The sequence below is a fragment of the Pezoporus occidentalis genome, unplaced genomic scaffold, assembly GCF_034315485.1.
Source record: "Pezoporus occidentalis ecotype Australia unplaced genomic scaffold, CSIRO_AGI_Poc_V1 ctg55, whole genome shotgun sequence".
Taxonomy (NCBI): Eukaryota; Metazoa; Chordata; class Aves; order Psittaciformes; family Psittacidae; genus Pezoporus; species Pezoporus occidentalis.
Window position 1 is genome coordinate 1,496,671 of NW_026915888.1, and position 26,099 is coordinate 1,522,769.

At 40.7% G+C, this 26,099-nt stretch overlaps 1 long non-coding RNA gene across 1 annotated transcript; it reads right to left on the reverse strand.

Annotated features, from left to right (window-relative positions):
- Positions 1–867: 867 nt before the first annotated feature.
- LOC134173798 (uncharacterized) lies at positions 868–3,428 on the reverse strand. The gene is made up of 3 exons (XR_009968403.1): positions 3,288–3,428; positions 2,998–3,108; positions 868–1,175 (listed from the first exon to the last, which is right to left on the reverse strand). It is a non-coding gene; the product is annotated as an uncharacterized LOC134173798 (long non-coding RNA).
- Between the last annotated feature and the right edge of the window lie 22,671 nt (positions 3,429–26,099).

A 26,099-nucleotide genomic window follows, 5' to 3' on the forward strand; every position in this document is an offset into this window, starting at 1 on the left:
GGAGGCACAGGAGACAGCATCATTGGACTTCAAATCCCTGCCAACAGCTCTAATGAATAAATACATGCCTTTTTGCTGTTACCATACCAACCTGAGCCAAGGGTGGTATCCTTTTATTCTACAGACAAACATGCAGAAAACCCCTCTTTACTGAAAATAATTGAGTATTCTACTACCTAGGTGAAAATGCCCACAAATGAGTTGCATGAAGCTTGTTTGAAGAGGAAAGCATTGAAGTGGGGTTTGTGGGTGTGTAAAGATTTATGGTCAGCCTTTGGTTTCTGACACTGGAGCACTTGAGAAGCCAGGAATGAGCCTCACCTCCTGCCCAGTGGCTCTCCACTGGCTCAGACTCAGCCTCCAGACTGCAATAACCACCCAAAGCAAAATAAACAGCAAAACTATAAGGTAAAATAACTCATGTGTGGGACAGAACACTCAGTTCCACCTTTGGCATAGGAACAGTCCAGAGTCTACCCCACTAATTTCAATAGGCAGGCAGACTTACCACAGCCCATTTAAACTACCAGGAGGTGTATTCAAGGGACACTTTGCAGGTAAAAAGTGTCTATAAGCATATATATATATAAGGTATTTGTATACACATGTCTACATGTATATACATTACCCAACCAACTCCTTGAACAGAAAAGCCTCTGTGTCTCTCTGCATGCTACAGGCTGCAGGAGTGAGCTGTGACCCATTGGGAGGGAGAGTAGAGTTCTGCCAATGTTCTCAATAGCTTTCTGGCTCAGCAGGTTTATTCTCTGAAGTTTCATCTGTATTATTTCAGTATTCTCTGCCGCACACCACCAGGGAGGTACAGGCATCTCTCACTAGTGTGAAAGGTTTGACCTAAGCACAGATCCTGCAAATCCATGCTTTTTGCAGTGGCAGCCCTGCCTCTCTTAACACAAGCTGCAGACAAGCCAGCTCTAGTCGAGCATTTCAAACCCTCCTCAGGTGATAAAGTAAAATAGTTCTTATGATGGGAGAAAAGGAGCTGCAGCCCCTGGGGATGTACCCCAAGAGCTGTTAGCCAGCTGCCAGATACTATCAGCTTCAGCTGAACCTGAACCCAGCAGTTTCTTCCTCCTGGGGGTAGTGTCTTGGGAAAACAAAAAGCCAACTCTTTCTTCCAGGCTCAGATTATCTGATTGCAAGGGGAGCTGCTGCTGTAAGAGGATTTGCGCTAATTACATTGCATATCATATAAAACAGTGATCAGAAAATAATAGACTCGAAAGCTAGAAGGTTAATGTGCACACCGATTCCCAACCTCTCACTACCCTGAACTCCCACGTAGAAAAATGCAGTCAGGGTGCCTAGTAAAGACACAAACCATAATTACTTTATGAAAGTGGTTACCTGGCAAATGAAGTGCTGAAAGAATTGCCTTCCACACTCATTTAAATAGCCAGTAAAATAAATAGCAAGATCAACAACCACAAAACTCCGTCTTCTTGTTGCAATTGAAAAACCTGAGACAGAATCCAGCCATAATTTGTTCCTAGCAATCACGGGGATGATTGCAGTCTGCCTGCTTTAGTGGGCAGACCAGCTCATTCCTATGCAGCAGGTGTAGGGGAACATTTCCTACATATATTCACTTTAACCTGCTGCAAACACATTATAGTCATACAGGTTACAGACTCATGTTCTTTTCAGCTCAGTGAGCACACATTAGCTTCTGAAATTGGAAATGCACTTGGTTTAAGTGAAGAGTATGGGTTAAAAGAAATACATCTCTACCAGCTTTATCAAAGTGCATCCCACGATGGAAACACACACTGCTCTGGTGGCAGAGTTTGACTCTATGTGATTTTATAGCTCTATGTAACAGAGACATCTATGAGAAGAAACTGCATCCCTGTGGGAACGTGCAGGGTCAAGAGAAGATGTGATAAAAGCCTACTCCCTTTACAGCAGTCTGAGAAAAGCCATTTTAGCCACTGCATCAAAGGAAAAAAATACATTCCCTTTTCCAGCAGGGGCTCAGGATGTAAGTACATGGAGAGGCTTGCCTGCATTGAACCCACAGGTCTCCCCCTCAGTCCCAGGAGCAGAGCTAGTTCAAACAACCCCTATGAGCGAGTCTCAGATTGCTTTTGAAACACATCCAAATACCAAAACAGCAGTGAGAAATCCAAATCTCCAATTTCCAACAACATAAAACTTATTAAGATACTATAAAACATTAAAATCATCCAGCTTCAGATTTGCTTTGCTTGTGCTCCCACACACCTTGAAAAAAACTATGAGAAATAACCTCTTTTGATGATGTCAAATTAAAACATGCAACATAACCAGAAAATTCCTTCAAAACCCTCTACTCCTGGATACAAGATGATTCTCATAAGACATTTTAAATCAATCTGACAAGCATCACCTATACTGCATGTATATATATATATCCCTGGGGTGACCATCCTGCTTCTCTCACACAAGAACATTCTCGTTCCCTTCTCAGTCTATGGAGAAGCAGGAGCAGTTATTGAAACGCTGACCTAACTGAAAACAGCGGCAGCTCTGCCATCTGACCTTATTGCAGTCACTTGTTTTCCTTGCTTTAACATTTACTAGGATTACACCAAGCTGATTTTAATGGAAAGGATAACACTTGCGCTGTTGGAAGGATCCGCTCCCTTAACATCGTAAATTACCTTGCTGTTCCTCAGACACGTACATTGCTCCACCAAGGCACAGACGAACACCTATGTACTTTGGGGAGGCATTCAGGAAGTTTTTCCATTTCTTCCCCTTTTTCACTTGGTTTCCAAGTTGTGCGTGAGTAATTACACAGTGCCCATAGGGATAAAAGCTCCTTGGAGGACGTTCATTAGCAATTGGGAAGGGGGAGGTGGAAAACGACTACAAAAAGCACTCTGCTGTTTTCCCCCATATGACTGTTATTGTATTGAGGTTTATGCCATAAAGTAGAAACAAAAGGTACAGTAGAAAACATGTTGTATTAGGACAAAAGATGCTGCATCCCACCTTCAGCTCTGCATTGACTCATGTTACTCTGAGGCCACATAATCTCAGCCTAAATGGATCTCCCACTGCTGGATTGTGTCTACATGAGGAATTCTTATGCCCACATTGGATCTAAAACCCAGGGAAGCACACAAATCAAAGCAGAGTCAGTGTCCTTGAGGAACAATGAAACACAAGTATTTTTAGAGCTGAGTCCAAAATGTACTGCCATTTTAATCTTGGTTTGAAACCTGTCCATGTCATACAATTTAAACCAAGCCAGAAAGACATCATGTACCTATGAAACTCACCATGAAGGCAGAGGAGCAGGACTAACAAGGCAGAGGCTTTATGAAGTTTGCCAGCCCTACATTTGCAGCTAAAATCCACCAGATGGCTCAGTGAAAATTCCAGCCCAGGAATGCTGATTTCAGACTTGCAGGGTTTAACATTTATTCCACAGGAAGACAAGACATGAAAGGCCCATGCAAACACACAGCACTGCTTCCCCAAATGCCACACATGCCTGCTTGCCATGGTGACACTGCTAAAAGTACATAACAATATAGAGCTTTACAGATCTATCCCTGGTACCATAAACTCCTGCTTTGAAGCTATTTACACAGAACCTCCACCCTTGATAAAGAGCCCATTTTAGGAAGTATGTAGGGAGAAAAGAACCCTGGAGTACCCATTTCCCAATGGGAATTATCCTGACTAAACAATATATGCAAGTGATTCTTCACAATTGTAGCTTAATAAGAACTGGGGGTTCAACAACTGTTAAAGAAACTTCCATAATTTAGGTGTGGGAACTTTCCCTCACTGTCAAGAAAACTTCATGGAAGAGCAGCATTCCCACAGGCAAGCAGTGAAGAGCACTTTGCTTACAGATACTTAAGAATATGATTTTACAGTGACTATCAGCAGGTTTGCAGAGCGTGGTTTTGAGTCCCAGAGCCAGTAGCAAAGCCAACAGCCTGAAAGGAAGGCAGAGCCTGTCTTCCTGCAAAACAGACAGGACAGACAGAATGAAGGATTGATGCACAGAAGGGATTAGTCTGTTGATAGCTTTTGAACAGCAAGTAATCTCACTTGGCTGCAAGGAATAGAATAGAACAGAATAGAAATACCGAGTGAGGAAAAGACTACGAGATGGCATTTAAGAGTTAGGGTAGAGCCCGCATGGACTTTTGTCTATTGGGCTTGATGGACACTTAAGTAGTCCAATTCTTCATTCGATGGGACAGCTGTAGGGAAACATGTATTACTCAAATGGAGAAAGAGACTGCTTAGGGCGTTCTAAAAAGGGTGTTGAATGGAGAAGCAGAAAAACATGTAAACTGGAAGAAAAATCATTGCACCAGGGTAGACTTCCTAACAGCAGCCTGTCCAAGTAGTGAATAGGTGGCAGCTCTGCCCCTAAAAGCTGTTCTGCAAAACCCAGAAAACAAGGCATGAAAATACCCTGCACCAGTAATGGAAAAAGACATGCTCCTCGACCAAACACATCCTATAACTACCCCTGCTTGTTTTCCTCATCCTGGCTACAAAATACCTACTTCTGTAAGCAAGTCTTATACTTACCTTTAATGGTCCTGTTATCATAAAAGCAAAACTTGCTTTTATTTTCTCTTTCCTAGCTACAGACAAGCCCTTGCAGTTATAATGAATGAGTGTTTTTGTTCAAGGTGTGTTTTATTGATCAGCCGCTTTATTCAAGAGCATCATCAGAAACTCATCTACTTATTATTTTCAGCTTCATAAGTTATCTTAACACTCTCCCCTAGGTACTAGCCCTTCCTCAGGCATGTCTGTCATTCCTGTCAAGAGTACTTCCAATTAATTGGCAAGAGAACCAAGGAAGCACTGACTTTGTGGAAAAACAACATTGGCATGAATTTGTGAATTGCACTAGAGATATATGAAATAATGAACAGCAAAACAGAGGTAAATTGGTGCTTCTTGCACCAGGCTGTGTGAGCATGGGCACAGTCTACAGGAAGTTGAATTTAACACTAAAAGAAAACATTGAAAAGACTGAGTACATTACATACTGCTGAATTAGACTGAAGGACTCATACACACATCACAATAGTGAGGGCAGAAGTCTGCAGAGATTGCAAGCATTATGTAGTATCAACTAAATGGAGCAAAACCACCAGGGTTTATCTACTCTGGGAACAGATACACTATATTTTATTTGGTTTACACAGTTGCAGTGAGCATAATGAGCGGCTTATTAAACGCTGTGTTATAAAATACAAGCAGGGCCACACAAATTCATTCAACTACCATTCCCAAGGAAAACACACACCCTGAACATGCAACCAAGTCAATACTATTACACTCAGTAATATTTACCGTAGTCCTTAAGACTGAGGTCTAGTTGAAGACATGACCACAAGCCAAAGTTCAATGCTTATCTTAGTATGCCAGCTCCTGCAGACATAAGGCAGAGCCCCATTAAGACTAAATGACTGGGTAGAGCCCCTGAGCTTGCTGGCATGGACATCATCTCCATGAGCCAGGGATGAAGCTGGGACCAGCCTCCTGCTCTTCTCCTTTGCAGCCAACAGTCCTAACAAACCCTACAGTGGCAGAGACCAACACATCCCAGAAAAGCAGCAGTAGGGAGGGTAGGAGTGCAGCAGCAATAGCTTTTAATGCTAGCTTGCATCACATTTATTTTCTGCCTGACTCGGGCTCCTGCAGCTAACCCATGTTTGAAAATGCCACTCTGACTCCTGGTGACAGGTTCAAAATGCCAGACCAGAGCTCAGCCCTGGCCCTGCTGCCTCAGCTCTGCTCCATTGCTCCACTTGGAAAGGGGAAGAGGCAACTCAGCACAACTTCACACATAAGGCAACATCTTACTTTTGATGCTAGCTTTCATCTAAAAAACACAAATGCAAGTTACCCCCACTTCATGACCATTTACTATCAAGGATTTCAGTAAGTGCTATGAATATTTGCTGGTTCTACTCAGATATTATGGCTGTTACACTTCACATGTTAAAACATCCAAATACTTAAATACAGCTAAAAACACTTGCAAGGGTAATTGAAAACCAACCTGGAGCTATATTCACTGATTCCTATTGAAGCATTTGCAGAATGCCTAAAAAACACAAGCTATAAGAGATAAAACAAGCTTTTTGAGTCTCTAGAGTGAGATCTGTTCAGGTTTCTAGGTTCATGTTTAACCATAAAGAGTATTATTTTAATGGAAACAGATATTTACACTTAAAAGCATGCCTTCCAGAGGTGAGCTTTGAGAAAGCAATAAGACTTTTCAGTGACAGCAACACTAGAAGAAAATGCATGCGTCATATGCCCATGTTCTTACTCTTAACTGTGGATAATCTACTACTGACTATTGGAATAGCTGGAAAGGAAGGAGTAACCAGTTTATCTGCAGAGCAATTGCTGTACTTGCTAACATGATATATTGCAAGAACTGTGATAAAAACCATAAATGCAAAAGGGAGAAATAAAAAAGCAAAGAAAGTACGGTAGATACCATCTAAACAGGGGAACTTTTAAGCCAGGAAATGCTCTTTTATACGCATCTGTGTATTTTGATTAGAAAGATCTATTGAATTTTCCTGTTTTCACATTCACACTTGGGGGGGGGGGGGGTCAAGACATTTTTTGGCATAAGATAATATACATTTGCATAAAATAAACCTGGGATGTCACTGCTGTGAAGCCTGCATCACACCAGCATAGGAAGCCACCCCTCTAAAACACTTGATGGATGATAACACACAAGATGGTTGACAGCTGGATAACAATCTTTTTCTTGTGCAGCATCACTGTATCATCACCAGCTGCTTTGTGAAGTCGCTTTTAGAGCTGGCTATGCATTACAAATGTTGTAATGCTTCTCAGGCTGTTAATCCTGTGATTTATTTACCAACCTGAGCATCATCAATGAACGCTGGAACATATTGTTTTGAGAATTTAATGTCTATCTATGACTATGAATATTTCCCCCACTAAACCTATAAAGTTAGTGAAAAAGAAAACAAGAAACACCTTTTGTAATGTTCATTTTGCAGGAAACTTTTAGGATGGCCCAATATAGGAATGTTATGCCATTTAATTTTATCCCCAATTTATGTTGGCTCCAGCAGCTCTCATACACCTTCCTGCACCAGAGAACAGCAAGATGAGAACACAAGACCGTGAGGTACCTCTCTTACATTAAAAATCCTGTTGGGAAGCCTCATTCCTCAAAACCTTTTTCTTCTTTTAAAAATCCAGTTGAACTTAACTGACCAACAAGATGGGTGGCTTTAACAGCTCCATGCAGGACTCCTGTGATCACCCATAGGAACAAGGCAGCATCCTCCTCCCCACACCAGCCCCTGTCTTCAAGCCAAAGATACTTTTGTGTTTAAGACATCACACCTTAGCTTGTTCAGCAGCAGCTTCCAATTGCTTAAGCACAGAAGTAGCAGTGCCCAAATGCCTTTACTGCCATTTTATTCCTTAACACAACTTTTTGCTTCCCTAAAGCTCCATTTTTGGCGCAAAAAACACAATGAAAGGCTGAAATTAAGCCAGGCTCCAATTTCTTCATTCACTCCCTTGAGAAACCCAGGCATTCACACAGACTGAAACTAACAAGAAAGCACCTGATAGATTTTCATTTTCATCATTAATCAACATTCCTCATTAAGCTTAAATGCATGCTCTCACCTTAGAAATACGCAAAAGACTGCACACAGTCTTCAGCAATACTGAAAGCATTTCCAAACACCAGGCACAAGAGTAAACCATCTTTTCCTTTAAGTGAAAAACACATTTGGGCTTCTGCTGATGCTTGCCATAATTCAGGAACATTTAAGGTCTACAACGTACGGTACATTAACACCCATGAGGGCCTGCAGAGCTAAGAAAATTTGGCATCTAGTTTGATAATTTGTCAAATTACATTGTCACATTACTTACTGTCCTCCCACAACACTTTCAAATTGAGTCTGATAAGGCTTTTGCTTCAAAGCAGCGCTTTTAGCTACTGCTTCCTAATGGGAGAGAACGCCAAACCAGCACATTGGAAGAGGGATGCCTTATTCTACAGTAAGTTCTCTGTGAAGACCAAAAACCCTTCATACTAAACTGAGGCATTATTAAAATACAAATCAGGATAAATCACTTTTTAAGGAGAGGAAATTCAAGAGTGTCTAAATCAGAAGAAAAAGTGTTCCCAACCAACAGGAGCTTGCTTACCCAGCTCATGCAAGCAGAACAGTGTCTCCAGGCTCAGTAACATACTGAGCATCCTCCGTCACTTAAAAGCAAGCCCTTCAACAAAGCCTACTTCCTCTGCTTTAGAAACAACATCACGCAACTACCAACACCCAGACAAAAATACCCACAAGCCCTCCTCAGGACACCTGAGTTGCCACTATTAGTCACAGGTGTCTTTATTTTCTCCTGTGGATGAGCTGGGGGGTTGTAGATTGTTTCTTGCAAGTTAAGGTTAATGGAAGTATTTAAAAGCTGTGTTTTTATGTGTGTAATGTGCTCAAAGAAGTGTTGGAAAGTGTTTTGGGAACTGTATGTAAAAGATAGGTCCAAGCTTCTTAGACTGCCCATGCTGAGACTTCAGAAGGTTTATCAAGTAGAAGAATAGGGCAATGTGGTTATTCTGAAGAAGAAACGTGCTCTTTTAGTAGAAATTGAGCATTGAATGGTTTAGTCCTCCTGTGCCTCAGTACTGATGCTGCCATGTGGTTAACGAACACAAGAGCATCCATGGTACAGCTTTGAGAGGTTATTTAGAAACCCACTAATCTGCAGAAGAGCTTCTACTTTGAAGGAATACAAAAAATATTAGGGCATATAAGCTTATAACTAAACACAGACTATTCCCCTTTGAAAACTCCATGGCACAACAGTCAATAGGCCAGCATACTACAGTATCGCAAATGGCCACTCCAAAATGTAAAGGTAAGGTGTTATTCCTACAGATCCTTGAAGCTGATTGAAAAATAAAGAAGTCTGTGATTTTACAGTTATTATAGGGAAGAGGGTCCTGGGGCAGGAAAAGCTTTTTGGAGGGTGGCATGTGAATTGGAGGCATTTTCTAAGCTGCAACAGCCTGCTCAGTAGCTGCACCTGCCAAGTAATCAAGTCCTGATGTGCTTTCAGTAACCAGTGTAGCAGCTCCTTTGGAGACTGCACATGTGGCTGCAGAAAAGGAAATGATAGCTGAAAATTAGGCTGGAAAGTGACATTATTCTTTATGACCTAATTCAACAAAGCATTTAAAGATATTTTTAACTCCCAATACTTAATCTTTTAATTAAGTATGTGATTAAGTATTGTGTTGTGTCTAATTTGAGCTATCTGACTCTATCTCATAATTAAATAGCACCTCTAAAAAGGGGCTGGGATACAAAGGATTTTGTTACAGTTTTGATGTTTGGGGTTTTTCTGTAGCAGAGGGGATTTTGCTGGAGAGATTGGGAGGATGATAAACTGCAATAAAAGCATATAAAAGAATAATTGAATTAAGCTTTCTGTGCCTCACAGGAAATTATCAGAAAGGTTTTCCTACTGAGTTTACTGTATATTTAGAGTCTACAATACTGCTTTCCCATTCCTTACCTACTGAAGCAAACCAAGATACTCAGCTCTAGGCTTTTCACACTGTGTTCTTCCGGTATTGCTAATGCAGTAAAGCTCAATGGCACACGGAGTACCCAAAGCCTGAGCCCACTCTGTCTCTGGCTGACTGACAGGCACAGGGAACCTGTGGGGTTGGTATTTTCCTGATGTACAATTAGAGCCAGCAGGCTGGAAACAGATGGTTATGCCCTGCTAAAACTACTAGAATGAGTTGTAAACAATTTCCATCCAATCTATGTTTTGCTTCTGTGCTCAAAAAGAAAAGGAAAAACTGGAACAGAGCCCAAATCAGGCTCTTTTACAGTGTTTCCAAGTATTTTCTTCATTGCAATTGCATCCAGGCTATCGTCCCCTGCAGATCTTGAGAGGGGGGAAAACGCAGTATTTACCCAGAGGCAATTACAAGTAATAAAGCCAGTCCTGTTTCTGGGCAGGGTAGAAATCCTTGCTTCTACATTAGAAACTATTCAAAGCTGAGAGTGCAGTTAGCTTTCCTTTTCTCACATTGCCTTTATGATGAACTCAACCAGATTTATGGTTTTAGTAACAAAACTGTCAAGTTATTACCAAGAAAGGTAGAAGGTGGAGAAATGCAATTCTAATGTATTCTCTTGACCCAAATTCACCAGGACAATATATTCATCTAACTTGTAATGTAGTATAAAGTAAATTACACTAAAGCACAAGCTTAAATACTGTTTCCTGACTGATCAGGCAGGAGCTACAAGAAAGGAAAGGTGTGAAATACATACAGGAATGTCATCTAGCATAAACATGACTGCCTTTTGAAAAGCTTTCAACTCAGTCAACTTCTGATTGCTGCTTCTTTAATTGCCTTAATTGGGCTCTTTCCCTTGGTGTATATTGGTGTCTTTCCCAGCTGCCAAGGAAAGTAAAGCTTGTCATCTTCCTGTGAGCAAATGTTTATCTTGTGCTGCCCCAGAGCACATTGGTTTTCTTTAGTTCCCTTTTTTTTCCCTTTTCTGATGGTTACTCTCCCTGTCCTTGATTGTTTTATGATTTCATTTTCTACATGAGGTACAGTGAATGGCAACATGGCAGTATTTTTGGTCTTAGTAGTACAAATGTGGAGGAAAATCCACTGTAATTGAAGCAAAAGTTCCAAAATGCCTTTTAGACAAGCAGCTTTTTACCATTGTTTTTTATATATTCAAGATAAGAGGAAACTAATGTGATAGTTGCTACAGTTTAGAAATTGCCGTGTTAAAGTATCAAATACTAGTGTTTTAACATGTAACTAGTTGAGTTTTAGCTATAGAAACATATGTAATTTCCAGTATAAAGAACATACATTAATCTCTTCAAAGCCTCCCCTATAGCAGAATGGTTGCCTAACTTTGAAAGGAGATACTGGGAAAACAGTGGTAGAATTAATTGTCTGTGGCTCGATCCTCACACATTCTGTCCAGCTTCACTTGTTTGGTGGATGAAAAGGTGAAGAGCTGAGACTGACAGTGGGTGCAGTTCCATCAGTCACCTTTTTCTCTGAAAGCTGAACTAAAAGCATTTTCTGAAAGACCCATTCCTACAGCAGTGGTGTGGGCAGAATGCAGCAGTGCAGGCCTGCAAGTCCCAGAGAATTAAAACATCACAGTTTTTTGTACACTCATTGTAATGCATCCCATTGAAATGCAAGGGGCCCTGCCTGGAAAATGCACCTTTGGAGGTTTAAAGCCTAGTAGTGTGCCTGTGAGTCAAAGATGTCCAACTTCCTCCTTTCTGTGCTCTTTATAGAGGTATATAATCAGAAAGTAACATCATGCTTTACTTGAACAGGCTGCTCAGGGAAGTGATGGAGTCCCCATCCCTGGAGGTATTAAAAGACATGAAGATGAGGTGCTTAAGGACATGGGTTAGTGGTGGACTTGGCAGTGCTGGGTTAAGGACTGGATCTGATGACCTTAAAGGTCTTTTCCAACCTGAATGATTCTATATTTTGCTGAAGTCTGCCAGAGGCTTCCAATCCCTAGAAACTCTTTTCTGGGGCATCTCCAAATGTATAAGCACGTGGAGACATTAATTAGTGTAAAAGCTTTACTTGCAAAACAAGGGATACTTAAACTCTGTACCAATAGTCTCTTGTTTTAGATCCTTCACCATTAATCAGTTATAGAGCTATTTTATTAAGCACTAAGGCATTTTGGGTCCATTTCAAGCAGCAGAAGCAAAACTAGAAGGCAGTCTTCAAGAAAATAACTTTCAATATGTAGGGTTTAATTCTTCATTGTATTGTATGAAATTTTGGCAATAATCTGTATATGTAACCATGTTTAGGTTAAAAATCCTCATGTTAAAAGACTTCAGCTCTAATTATTATTAATATTAAATATCCAGAAAAGCTCATACAAATAAATAATGTGATTTCTCCACAAAATTAAAAACGAACCCATAGCACTTGGACTATTTCAGTCAGTTCAGAATTAATGCCCGGCTTCATTTTTATTTTTACCTAAAATTAACCAAGTGTTTTTCCCCTCTCCATATTTTGCTGCTTTTCCTGTTATATAACATGTTTTTTGCTGGCTAAAAATCTTCCTCATCCTCCTCTGCACAAATTCAAAGGAAGGTTTGTGCTCTACACAGGGAGCTGTTGATCCTCACGGGACAGTTCTCTATTGCTGTGTGGTATATAGTGATGTGTTGGGAGTTACAAAAGCTGTTGTATCCTTGGGAGCACACAGCCTGAAGTGAAGAACACAGTCATTTCAAGAAGTGAGGAGGGTGTCTTACTCTTACAGCCAGCCCTGAAGGTCTGTGCAGGTCTCAGACCTGATGGTCCCGTTCTCACCTCCATCCACCCAACTTCTGACTCACCCACTGCACCTTCTGTTAATTCCTGCTCTCATCCTGATCTGCTGCTAGTGACAGCTCTGGCAAACCTGAGCCACCGAAGGATCCCATGACTGAGATCAAATTCCAGCATTCATTCACCAAGCTGGGCAGCCCTGGGCTCCGGTCTTTTCTTCCCTCCCTTGCAGCTATAGCAAATTTCACATCAATCCAGGCCCTTGATTTGGTATCGCGTCTTGCAAGAAAGAGGTGTTTCCATAGAACCACACAATCCCAGACTGGTTTGGGTTGGAAGGGACCATAAAGCTCATCCAGTTCCAATCCCTTGCCATGGGCAGGGACACCTTCCACTAGAGCAGGTTGCTCCAAGCCCCATCCAACCTGGCCTTGACCATCGTCTGCAATGGGACATTTTTAAGTAGTCTTTTTTCTTATTACCCTCTCAAAAGCAGAGGGTGGTTCCCAGAAATAGAACATTCTCCTCCATAGACCTTTGGGTTTTGGTGTTTTTTTTCCTTTTTTGTGTGACTTTGAGACCAATCTTCACAGTTTTCTTCAGCATCATCAATACTGCTTAACCAGCTGCTCTGCGTTTGAACCATTCAGCTGTTACCCAACACTGTGCTGTTTCTCATTTTTAGAGGCTGTTTGAGCATTAGTTTCACATAAACATTTCTAGTGTTTAATGGTTGTTTCAAAAAGCAAAGGATGCTTGTTGAATATTTCCACTATTTTTTTCCTTCCTGCTTTTGTCTGGCGCTTACCCAGCCAAGCCTTTCACGAGGCAGAGCACTGGGAATCAGTCCCTGTGATGAATCACCCTGTCTTGCAATGCTCGAAAGTCCTTCTATACCATTAAATCAGGCTGATGATCCAGATTTTCTGATATATGGTTCTGTGCTTCAGCTGAAAATAGGTGAAGTCAATAAAGTTATCCCAGGCCTACAGTATAAGTGAAGGTGACATAAGCTGGAGTTGAAATCAAGATGCTTGACACTGTGTTCTTCCAGCATCTGTGGTATAACAAGTTTTCTTCTACTGTACTCACGCTGGAGAGGAAAATAAAGTGTAAAGAATAAACATGAGGAATTAGGAACTACAGTAACAACAAATATCCATGCTGTCTATTATAGTCAAGAGAACACCTGAGAGGGATGGAGATGGAATTGCACACACTTGTGGTTCTGCAATACAAATTTGGAGGGTGTTTAATTTTTACCTTACAACCTGTGTCAGTTTGCTGATTGATATTAGAGACTACCTTGACAGGCTGCTTTCTGCATGGCCACTTTGGTCTCTGGGTTTATTCTTCCTGTGCCTCAAATTGCAGAGGATCAGTACACAGCTTTGTTTGGGTTCAGTTAAACTGTCAGTGAGACAAATGGGATTACAGCTGAGAGAAACCCCAAACTTATGCATTGAGGAGAAAACAAAATATGTATCTTTAAAAAGAGCAGAGACTCTTGAAGTTCACATAAAAATAGCCCCTGAGCAGCAGCAGACCAGGAAGCCTATTGTGCAGAAATAACATAACGGTGATTTCCAATTTTAAGTCTTCAATGAAATAACTGATATAGCAGCTTAAAGGAGGAGTATGCACTTTGCTCTAAGTAATTTATTTCTTCTTCTACCTACAGTTCCTACATTTCCAAAGAAGAGTGTGTGTTTGCTCGAACACCACATCCGTGTTTGTGTGTAAGAAGTGGTTGGAGCTTTGGACTGTTCTGCTTGCAGACTTCATGGCACGCTGCGAAAAGTGGTCACGAGATCTTCAGTCTGGAATTGGAAGAATTGCATGAGATAAAACATTAATGTTGTTCTAACTTCATTTTCTCAGGTTTCTGAGATTATAACTTAAAATGACAGGTTTACACCTGTGAAAGTACACCGAGCTCTAGTGAGCACACAGGCACTTTCGTGCTCCTAAACAGTCACAAGCTATTTGCAAGGAGACAGCAAGGTTTGCTCATGGCGCATGGTGAGGAGAAGCAGAGATGCTTGTCTGCAGCCCTTGGAGGGGAGAGAGCAGTTAGTGATACAAAACAGAGTGGCCTGAAAAGCCCATGAATCAGTGGTAGAAGCTGCTCCTCAAAAGCAACAGACTGCTGGGGTACCTGGTGCCTTTTACTGCTTCCCAGGCTGTGAGGCCACATTGCAGGGAAATGTTGCATCTATTCTATTCTGTTTGCATTACATTTAATACAATCATATTAACAAATAGCTGGGACTTATTCTATACTTGCTCTAAAATTAACCTCTGAGCTGGTCAGTTTTATCATTGCTTTTATGATACATCTTTACCAGTCATCCTGCAGAACACATCACTGCTGGAACTGCTGAGAGGATTGTTTTCAAGAATTAAGAAAGATGGGCATGGGAAGAAATCAGCTGCTAAAAGGTGAGGCCTGAAGAGGAATGTACTAATGAAACATCTGAGGAGTCACTTCAGCTGGAGTGGTTTTCTCTCCAAAGAAACAAGTATTCTCTTGAGAAAACAGATGATGAGCAGTTAAAAAGAAATATAGCTCATCTCCTTTTGTGACAGTTTTATTCCTAGTATGGTCCCCTTCCAAGCAATTTTCAGGAGCTTTTGCATTTTATGGAACAAAGATATAATTTTGAAGCAGGCAGAAGTATAAGAAATGGTAAAAATGAATGGAGTTCTTTTATGATTATGCCATATACATGAAATACAAACAGTAAATATCCCACCGCTCTGAGAAGGCTGTGTTCTGCAAAAGGGCATGCCATCCTATTAATCCACACGCTCCTCTCTCACAGACAGGGGTTTGTGCTCGCAGTATGTGACTAAAATAAATGACATCAGATCAATAGTTTCCACGTTTTTGCTGCTTAAACAACTGAGTTTCATCAAGTTCCACTTTACACACGGGGGAAACAAAGGGCAAAAAAGCTCAGAGGAGGAAAGGAACAGAGCAAAGTGGGCAGAAACATCAGGAGCAGGTTGCCTTCATACCTGCCATGTAAGTGCTTGAGGCAGGATGGACCCACTGGGAACTGCACCCACTCCTCCTCCCTTCGACGCTGGGATGAACATCATTGGAAATATAGTTCCTATGAGCTTCCATTTCACCCCATGGGGTTGAAGATCCAGGCAGACTTCCCTTTGGGAGCAGTGAGGATTTAAGCTGCAAACTAGAAGGAAAATAAGGGAAAATAAGAGCTCAGCCTGTCCTGCATATGGGCAATGTCTGTGGTGGTTATAGAGAGAGCTGCCCAGGGATGATCCTTGTCTGGATCTGTGTCTGAATCCATGCCTATGGGAGGGTGTTAGCTCTCATGGGCGGAAATAGCACATGCATGTACTGGAGAGTGACTACAAGAGTAGTCATGTTATGGATCTTTGTGGATGTCATTTGTTTCCTCAGTGTGGTCCCTCAGGAAATAGTGTGGGCTGAGACAGGCCTTCCTTAGGCTATCCTAAAGTGGACGACTTAGGTTTAATACATCTGTCAAAGAGAACTTGACTCTTAAATGCCTATAACAGAGAATCTTTCAAAAATCATGTTAATGATGTTCTGAACTTCAGGAGAGAAGGTCCTTACCTTTGGCACAAAAGGTCTCACAGGAAGGTGGTGCTGAATGTGAGCCATTTCTTCTTGAGAAACATCCTGCTCTGCACAAAAGGCCAATCAGCAGCAAAGGAGGAGAGAAAATACTCTTTCCTCTCACCCTATTTCATCTGCTTATAGAGGACAGTTGCTGCATATGGCCTTTTTGATCATACACCTTGGTAGATTCAAACTGGTAGGGTCAAAAATAATCTGATGCAGAAAGATTCGATGCTGTGAAATTAATTAAGGCTTTGTCTTATCTGCAGCTGCACAATCCTGGTGAGATTTTGCAGCCCTTTTTTGTTAATCTGACACAAGTGTAGATGAAATACTGGGCTTTCTCCTTTCACACTGATTATAGGTAATAGCAAGAAAAATGCAGCTTCTGACATACTTTTGCGGGAGCCTGGGAACAGTTGATTGACAGGACAAGTTACTGGAAACAAATTATATACTGCAAATGAGGTTTCTCCTTGGCTTTACACATCACTACGGCAGGTTTTCCCTGAATTAAAAAGAGAATAAATCACATTGTATGGGTATCGAGACAAAGAAGAAATTGGAAATAAAAATCTTTGAAAAGCATGAGCGGAAAGACAAATAGCCTTGAAAATAGATTGGTAAAATCCATTATGCTTTTTTTCCAGCTGAGCTCTGTATATCTTCCTTAGAGTAATAACTGATATACAAGCCAACACAACAACAGCAAGTAGCAACAATAATAATTCTTCTCCGTTGTACCTTAAATGCAGAAGTGGGGCGGTTTTGAAAGAAACACAATAAAACAGGATTGCAATTATACTGGTTTTTATGACTAAGTGGAGTTAACAGGAAAAAACTACTGCTATTTCCTTAGCAAGAGATAAGGACAGAAAAGGGACTACAAAACTCAAGCTTAATCAGTGGATGAGCATATGATTAGGAATAGGAACTGAAGGTCTCATACTGATTCTGAGTTTCTGTTTGACATAATAGGGGTTCACATGGGATTCTACTGTTCCGCAGCAAGGTTGTTATTTTCAGGAGAGAAAACAGAAACCTGTTAAAAGCAAGGTATTACATAGCACTACTTCAGATTAATTTATAGGCATTTTAGAGAGTGGGAATACTAGCTGATAAGAGAGAGCAGTGATGAGCAATATGCAGCGCTTTGGTTGGCCATGGATGTGCACATATACAGTAACTTTCCAGTTTCCAAAGAAAAAGAGACCCAGGTTATTTCTGACAGTCATGAAAAACACAAGTAAGGAAATAAAAACTAGTAGGAATAATAAAAATAGCTTTTCTTTGGTTTTATCATATACCTATTGTTTGCTTGCTTTGCTGAAGGACCACCACACAATCTAGAGGCAACAGGCTGTCTTTTGTGTGGATGGATAGCTATGTTTTGTTTCTTTTCTTGTTCTCTGTGTGAGAATGCCTCTCAAAATATGCTGGTAAGCTGCAAATATATACACCGCAGCTATAGGGATTGGATTTCCTGTATGGTCTGCCTGAGTCTTAGGGCAATTCAGCCTGGGACTTTTTGGAAGGCATTTTGAAACTGATACCAATAGCGAGAAAATCCCAGTGGGTGTTCACTTCAGCAGATCTTGAATCTGAGAACTGTGATTTAGTGTTTGAATGGCAGATTTAAGGGACTGAATGAGACTCAGACTGTGGCTCTACTGATAAAGCTATGCTGTGCGTGCATCAATTCAGCTCAGGATAATGATTGCTCCTTTAGATATATATTAGTATTTTGCCACTGAGGTACTACTCTGATTTTCTCTGTTCTTTACCTGCGTTAGACAATTAAACAGAGGCACTTCATGCTCATGGATTAAGTTATTGTGACTTTTTTTGTTCACTTTTCACTGCCTTTCATTTATATTCTTCCTCCTTTTGCACCGTTCTGCTTGGGCACCTAATTCCCATCCTTTCTGGAGCTTCTGGCCACTGTTCTCTTTATCTCACTCCTTTTCACAGTCCTTACTCATTTTGTGGTGCTGATTGTACTTCATTAATAACTATTCCACACAATGTCCCCTTTCTAGCCTCTTCCCACAACATAAAATCACTATTAATCAGTCTGTCTGTGATACTCATTATTCATAAACAGATGCATGCCATAGCACTGAGAACAGACTATCTATCTTGCTTAAGACCATCCTAGATCTTAAAAAAAGAAAGATAACAGTGCAACATGCTCAAGGCTTTGAAAAACAAGGGAAAGAGAGGAAAACCAGATCATCATATGAGCTTTCTATTCAGAAGCCTCATCTCGATATTGACAGTCAAAACCATGCAGTGGCCAGAGGATAAGAGAAAAAATATCCTGTTTCTTTCTTTTGAAACAATGTCAGGTTCCTATATTCAACAACATTCAGTTTTGGTCTTTACTTTCCATGCCTTCAGCAGTCTTGAAGCACAGATAAGATAAAAAAAATCATGTTATTGTGCAGAATGTGATCTAGTGTGAGTGAAAAGCAGATTAAAAACAGAGGCAACTCTTGTACCCACAGAAAATTAAAAGGAAATGAAGGTTGCTTGTAGGCTTGGAAGCAATAGCTTGTTTTCTCCATCTTGCATTTGTTTTCTCAATCTCACTTTACTACACCTCCACTCCTGTAACTAAGTATATAATTTATATAGACAAACTTTATATACCTCATTGCACAAATGATACACTCCAGAACTCTTAATACTTTAGTACTATAAAAGTAACTGAAAAAGAGTTATTCACTCAGAAATGGACTTTTGCAGTCAGAAAGGCCTGTGTGTGACTTCAAGGTTAAGGCTTTCAGTGTCAATTGTTGTTATATGGATTTAGCTAAGTTCCTTTTAACAATGGGGTTACCCCTGAGTTTAGTACTGCTTCTCATCAAGGATCTAGCAGAAGACCCTGAGGTTCTGGGGCAAGCTCTTGCATTTTGAGGTTTGGTGTGGACCTGTCTTTGAGCCATAAACCCTATTCTTAGTAAATTCTTTCAAAATCCAAATCTGAATCACCTGCCTCTGGAAGGCATGTAGTGATTGGTAGCCTTGGTGAACCAAGCCTTGATGAGGGGCTTTGCTCTTCCAAACTCTTCACCTGGTGGGGATTGGGGTCAAGGTTGTGTCTGTTCCCTGTTCCTCTTCAAAGCCCCCAAGTGAGGAGCTGCTGTGTTGCTCCTTGAACACTAAGAAAATACATATAGATGCAGCAGATTGTGCTTTCTCAGGTAATGATCTGACCTGAAAATCTTTGCTTTTGTGATAGAAGGATTTGGCCAGTGTCTGAAGGATGATAAGGTATTGACCACTGAAGGGCAGGTGATGTGTAAGATTTCAAGTAACAGTGTTGTTTGGTCTTGTATTGTTTATCAATGTGAACAAAGGCTGTTTCAGTAACTGAGTTAAATTGCCTGTTTCAAATGTATTTGTTTTACTTAGAAGAGGTGGGATGTATAAGGATTCTTATTTTACTGAAGTGATGGGTGAAAAGAGGAAAATCTTACCATAAAGTGGATTAGGCTGAAGTTCTTTGCATATGTACAGGCATTAATTGAATACCTGGAGCAAAATTATGCTTAACACTGTTGTTGCATGACCTTTTTAATGAGGGGAAAAAATGTGTTTGCTGATGTTGGTGCTGAATAATCAATGCTGAAAATTGGAAAAACCTTATGACCAAATTAATCTACTTTATTACCTGTCTTTGCTTAGTTATTGTTGAACAGTTCGTTATGAATCTTGCTTGACTGAAGTAATAACAAATAAAGGTAAGACAGTGCTAGAAGACTCTGAAGGACTTAATATTATAGTATTTACAGTCTTTGGTTATAAACTGTAACTTCACATGAAATAGAATACTTTATATATTTGAAATCCCTGAATTTTGCAGTGTTATTGCCATTCATAAACAATGAGTATTGTTCCTCACTTGTTATATTCTCTGTCATTGATTAACTTGAGATGGTGGTTCTTTAATTATGAAGCCTCACAAATTCTTAATACCCTTGAATAAGGAAATATCTCTTGTCGTCCTTGGAGCAATTTGTTTTGACAAAGTTGATGAATTTTCCCAAGTTATATGTGTGGTGAATTATATGTGTTTACTTCTCATAAAATGTTTGAGTATTTTCATCTCTCTCTCCTTGTTCCTGGTCAATTTTCATTTGGGTTTTCTCTATCTAAATTCACACAACTGTTGCTATGTTGTCCTCTGGCAGAAAAGCTCCTCCAGTGATTACAGTAAAATCTCAGGGTCTGATATTACCGTCAGCCTTTCTGTGACAACATATTTTCTTTAAAGCATCAAAAAGTGAGAGCTGACTGTTTTTGGCCTGAGAGTACAGGAGTTGGCTTTGTAATACTTGGCTCAATTGTTCTTTGTGTTAAAAATCGCACAGCACAACTGTACAGCTTGTCTTAATAGGTAAAGGTACTCTACGTGGCACGTTATCCATGTTTTCTGTTGGAAAAAAAGCTATTGCAACATATCCCTGTTACTTCTAATAATCTCTCCTCTCTGAAAGAAACTTGTTCAGATATATTTTCCAGGTATTGATTTATATTCCTTGCATTATTTCTGCCACAAGTTTGCATTTACAGGTAAGTTTTATGTCTTCCTTGTAAAAAAAACCCTGTTATCGTTCCTTCTGTAGCCAGAAATGGAAAGCCAAACTTAAGTTTCCAATACTAAATTTAATCATTACTAGTCCCAGTTTCTTTAGAATAGCTTATTTCTAACAACATGGCTCTAGACCAAGTCACGGAACTACTGTCCCTGGCAATTACAAACTCATTTCTCACCCTGCTTCAACCAGATTGTAGTTTTCAAAGTCAAAAAGGTGTTTTAGAAACACCTTTGATCTGCAGGGATGAGAAAATGGAAACTCAATTAGATGTATCTCAGAGAGGATTTTCTTGGTCTGGGAAATGACAGCAGCCAGACCCTGTGGTTTTACATAGCATTAACTGTGTATTTAACTAAAATTAAGAAGCATATACTTAGGTCATCTAGTTTAGGACTTAAAAACAGGAGGAAAAAAGAGGAAAAAGAGTAAATACAACTGTTTGTTTGTAAAAAACCAGGAATTATCCAGGTTTCATGCTGAAAATACTCTCAGTAATTCTTGCACACAGATCACTGTATACACTGTATGTGTATGTTTTAGATTTGAAGAAAAGCAAATAGGCTCAGGTAAAATGCTGCATTGTTCCCTTAAAATCTCTCCCCAGCTCTCTCTGGTTCTGCACTGGTCTTCTTAATGCTTCCCATGGAGCATATTGCTAGGGAATTGAGAGCTGCAGCAGTCCCTGTGAGCTGGTGGAGCAGCAACAAATGCTTTACTTGGGTAATTCCAGAGCTAACCTGCTTAGCACAGAGAGCTGAAAATGAGTTGTGAACGGAGAGATGTTGATTGAAATGTCAAAGTACTTGGAGCCCTGCGGAGCTCCGGCAGAAGAGGCTTTTGCAGCAGAGGATTGTTTTGATAGAGGAGTCCCACTGTGTGAATTTGCAGCTATACCTTGGGATGAGTAGCCCCATATTAGAGCCTTCAAAATGATCTCACTGCTCAGATCCTATGACATTAGCAGAGAGTATTGATCTGAAGCCAAATTGTTCTTCCTAACTACAAATGTGCTCTTAAAATCAATACATTTATATGAAGCGATTGGCCTGTTTTGTGAGCTCTGAAGTCCATTCAGGAAAGAGGGCCATGATTCTTGCACTCGGAACAAGTTCAAATGCAGAAGTGAAGTAGCACATACAGCAGAAGGCAGGGGCATTATATGCAGCAGAAAGAAAAACAAACAGAGCTGATGTCTCTTTGGGATTGGTGGTGCAGCTAATAAAACCAAAGATCTGGGGAATGTACTGTGTCTGCTTTCTAAAAAGGTAACTAAAACTGTTGATGTGCTGAATTTGCTGCAGTGACCCTGAATAATGCAATCAATTGGGGGTTTGATCTTCCAGCTGAATCTGCTCTTTGCAGCGAAACTTAAAAATGTGTTTTCTTCGTTTCTTTTGAAATTAAAAATGGAAGCAATCTTGACATTGATCCAATAAGGGATATAAACATGCGTATGCATTTTCTTGCATGGTGGTTGATTGAGATGGGGATCCAGGAAATAGTTTGTTATATCTGCACTGAGGAGTTGGAATCGCACTTTGTGTTCATCTTCTCTTTGATTTATAGAAAATGATGAACTCAGTGCTTATGGAAGGAAGAATAAATGAATGCATTTAGTTTATTTGTCTGGGGCTCTTTCACCCCTGCATATTGAGGTACTAGCTATAGCAGGCAGTTCTGCTTCCACCAAGAGCATGCAGAAAAGTCTGTATTTGAAGCTTTATGCTTTCTGTTCAGAAAGAAGGCATCTTCCCTGAGGAAAAGGAAGCAGTCTTGGGGGTCAGAAAAGGAGGGCTCACATCCTATTGAGACATCAGGTGTTTTAGGGATTTGAGGAGGAACTGCAGTCTACATGTTCCTACCATCTCTCTGCATGCCTGCAAGCAAGGTGATAGGGTGAGCAGTGATACAGCTGTTGGTAGCTGCTCTCCAGCTGTGGCCCTTTATCCTCTGAAGGACCTTGGTTATCAGAAGGTGCTGCTGAAAAGAGGGTTGTGTGTGCCTAACCATACCATGAGGTGAGCAAAGTGTCTGTGTCAGCAGTGTGTGCTGGTCCCTGATGTCTCACGGCTCTTGCATGTCTGTGAAAAAGGGAAGGTGTTGAAGGAGGTGTTTGGGCTCTCCAGACGGGCTCCCTGTTCATGCCATGCAGTGGAACAGTAGTTTGCATGTGTAGCAGGAGGGGTGGGTACAAACAAGCCCATTTCCATATTCACCTCTGGTTGATAGAAACAGCTGGGGCTCTAAATTGCTCAGAGTGATGTGTGTGCATGGCTTCACAGTCCAAAGTTAGGGTGAACTCGAAGTTTTCCATAAACTCATTTCTCAGGTCAGGTTATGGGGCTTCTTCAACATCATTTGAACTCCAGGAAAATTCATTACTTACCTGACTGCCCAAGCTGCAAGCTATCACCATAACAAATTCTTCTGAACCTGGCACCTCAGCTACCAGTGCTCAGGAGGAATGAGCTATTATTTTTCATATAGTTTCAATTTGGCACTCAAGGAAAACTTGATAACAAGCTAATAGCAACTTGCTGGAGGAAAGGCTCAGTCGCAGGAATGAAAATGTGAATTACAGATGCAAAACCTAACTGTAGACTTTCAGCTTTGCTCTCGCTAGTATATGGGTGGAAAAGCCCGTGCCTCTGCAAATTATACTGGCATCTTGTCAGCAACTTAGAACCTAGGCTTACTTTAGATAAAATGGGGAAAGCAGAAGTTGCTCTTTCACATACAGAAGCATCTCCTGTCCAGGGCACAGACCCTAGCACACAGCTCCCCATCTTTAGACCCTACGAAATTCATTTCACCCAAATGAATGCATCCAGTTTGAAACTTGAATTGGAAAACAAAGAGTTGGTCGTATATTTCTGGATCTCTCTTAGGCTTTGTCTTAGGCTCTCTTATTAGGCTTTGTCTGCCTTTAAATGCTTCTGATAAGCTACAGGAAACATGAGCCCACTCCTGCCTTCCTCATATCACATCTTGTTGCAGTGAAAGATCTCTAAGCTTTGGGCTTAGCTTGGCAATGAGATATGCCCCAGTTTGGATGCTTTTCTCAAGTCATCCAAACATCCTGCATCAGCCAAAATTTACTTCAGAACTCTTGAAAGCAGGCTGTCTCATGAGCTTGCTAATGTTTCTGGCTTCCAGACGGACTGGAAATGCCATGGAAACAACACTTATGGCAGTCCTGCTCCCAGCTGCTCCCAGCACTCAACATTTGAGAGATAAAAAAATGACAGATTAATCAAAACCAAACTTTTCCAAGCTCAGCAGAGATTTGGGTGTGGGTTTAGTGAATTCTACCTTTCCCCGTGTCTTTTTCATTTAGGAAGTGGTGCCCACACAGAGTTACTCAGATTTGGAGATTCAGTAGTGTTCAGTGCTGGCCTAAATCTGTTTGCTTTAAAGGTAGTGGGTAGAGTTTGGATTTCAGTGGGAGTTGCATATTGAAACTCTTGCTCTGACAACATTGTTGATCAAAGGCACTTCCACCCTGTGTTTTAGTGCTCCCAAAGCAATGTACATGGATGATAACAGTTTCACTGCACTGCCTGCTGCATGGGCTCTTTAGAGGAGAACACAGAAATCAAGCAGTTCTGGCTGCTTAAACCTGTCAAGGGTTTTGCCTGCTATTGGCATTGAAGAGAGGAAATTAAGGCACTGAGAATTTGTCATAACTCTTGAGAACCTGCAAGCTGAGCTGTACTTCATCGAACTGCAGGTTGCTTAGAACTTGAGAAACACATCAGGGCACAAATAAACCTAGATTATGGAAGTTTAAATGGGTTTTCAAGGCAAAGCAAAGTGAAGAGCAATCTATTTGATGAGTACTGTGTGATTCTTTAAAATCCATGTGAAAGTTGCTTGTTTCTCCACTAGAGCTTTCTGCTTCCCACACACCTTGCACTGATCTTGGTAGCATGGAACTGGCATCAACTTTAAGCAGAGCAGTGTAACTTGCACCTAGTTGAGAAATCTGTAATCTCGGCTGGCATGAGGAAGATGGGAGATAAATGGGAATGTCTGTTCAAAAACCAACAGGGAATACTTCAGATGTGGGGCAACACTTAAGTAGAATCAGGGCAATGCTAAGGGTAGGATCTTTCCAGTACCTTGGCACAAGCAGAAGCAGCATGAGCTCATGCATCTTCCCTGACTTCTGTGGGATTACTCTGGTTTGCCACAGCTGTGAACCTGTTACGCCAAAGATACCTTTATGTTCTATGGAGAATGAAAATATCATGCTTTCAGGCACTGTGACCTGCCAGAAAGTGCTTTATAACCTGAGGATGTTTTTTGTGAGGATACTGGGAAGCTGGCACTCATGTAAATCAAATGCTTTGTGCTATGAATGGTTCCAGTGGTGTTTGGGAAGGAGTTGGGATGCTGTAAGTGAGAACCCTGCGTGGGTTTGGTAGAAGCCGCACACACTAGATCCTGCTGACCCAGGATAACTTGTTTGACTGACTCTCCAAGCAGGAATTCTGGATTAGACCCTATTGTGCTGTGCAGCTCCATACCACTTGCGTTGCTGAGGCCTTTAGCCATCCGCATGGTACATCATGACCCAAGGTGCAGTTCTTCTTTCATACTTATTTGGCATAAGGCTTGCTATTCCAACCTGAACATCCACCTCTGCTCGTTCAGGGTGTCATGTTAAGAGAAATAATTTGTAGCAATGACAGAAAAGCTTTTACAACTGATTGATGTTGAAATGATTTAAATAGCTTAAATGATAGAATCATTGAATAGTTTGGGTTGAAAGTGACCTTAAAGATCATCTAACTCCAACCCCACTGTCGCAGCAGGGGCACCTTCCGCTAGACTATGTGAATATCGGGTTGAAAGGAAACTGAGGATTTGGGGCAGAAAATGTTAGGTAGTAAACACTACCTGAGTTACCTAAACATTTAAGTTTTATGAATAATAAATAAAACTGGGTCTGAACAACCTTTGCCTCACTTCTTGCCCACCATTTCTAAGAATGGATTTGTGTAATATTTGCTTGCTCATAGAATTCAGAAGTCAGGGTACCTTAACGGAGACCTTTGCTGTACACTAGATTTACATCTTTGTTTTGTTGCTTATGATGCCAGTATTCATGACATATAAGACCTGACTTTCAGCTTAGGGTGAACTACATGAATGAAAATTACATTCCAAATGCAATTTTGATTATACAAGGGCTTTTTTTTTCCTTTTGTGATGTCATATTTTCCAGAAAGGTTATATTTACTTTCAAAATGCTAATTCATTTTCTCAATTGAATAAAAAGTCTTGGAAACATTTGTATGTAAATTTCAGTGGGAAAGGTCATGAGAGTTTGTCAAAATATACAGTTCTGCACTCAGCTTACATTTATTATACTTTCATGTTTCTTTTTAACCACAAACATCATATGGACGGAGAAGGAGGAATGAAGCATTCATGGTATGATATTATAGATCATTAATTATAATGATGTGATGTTATCCTGCATTTTGGA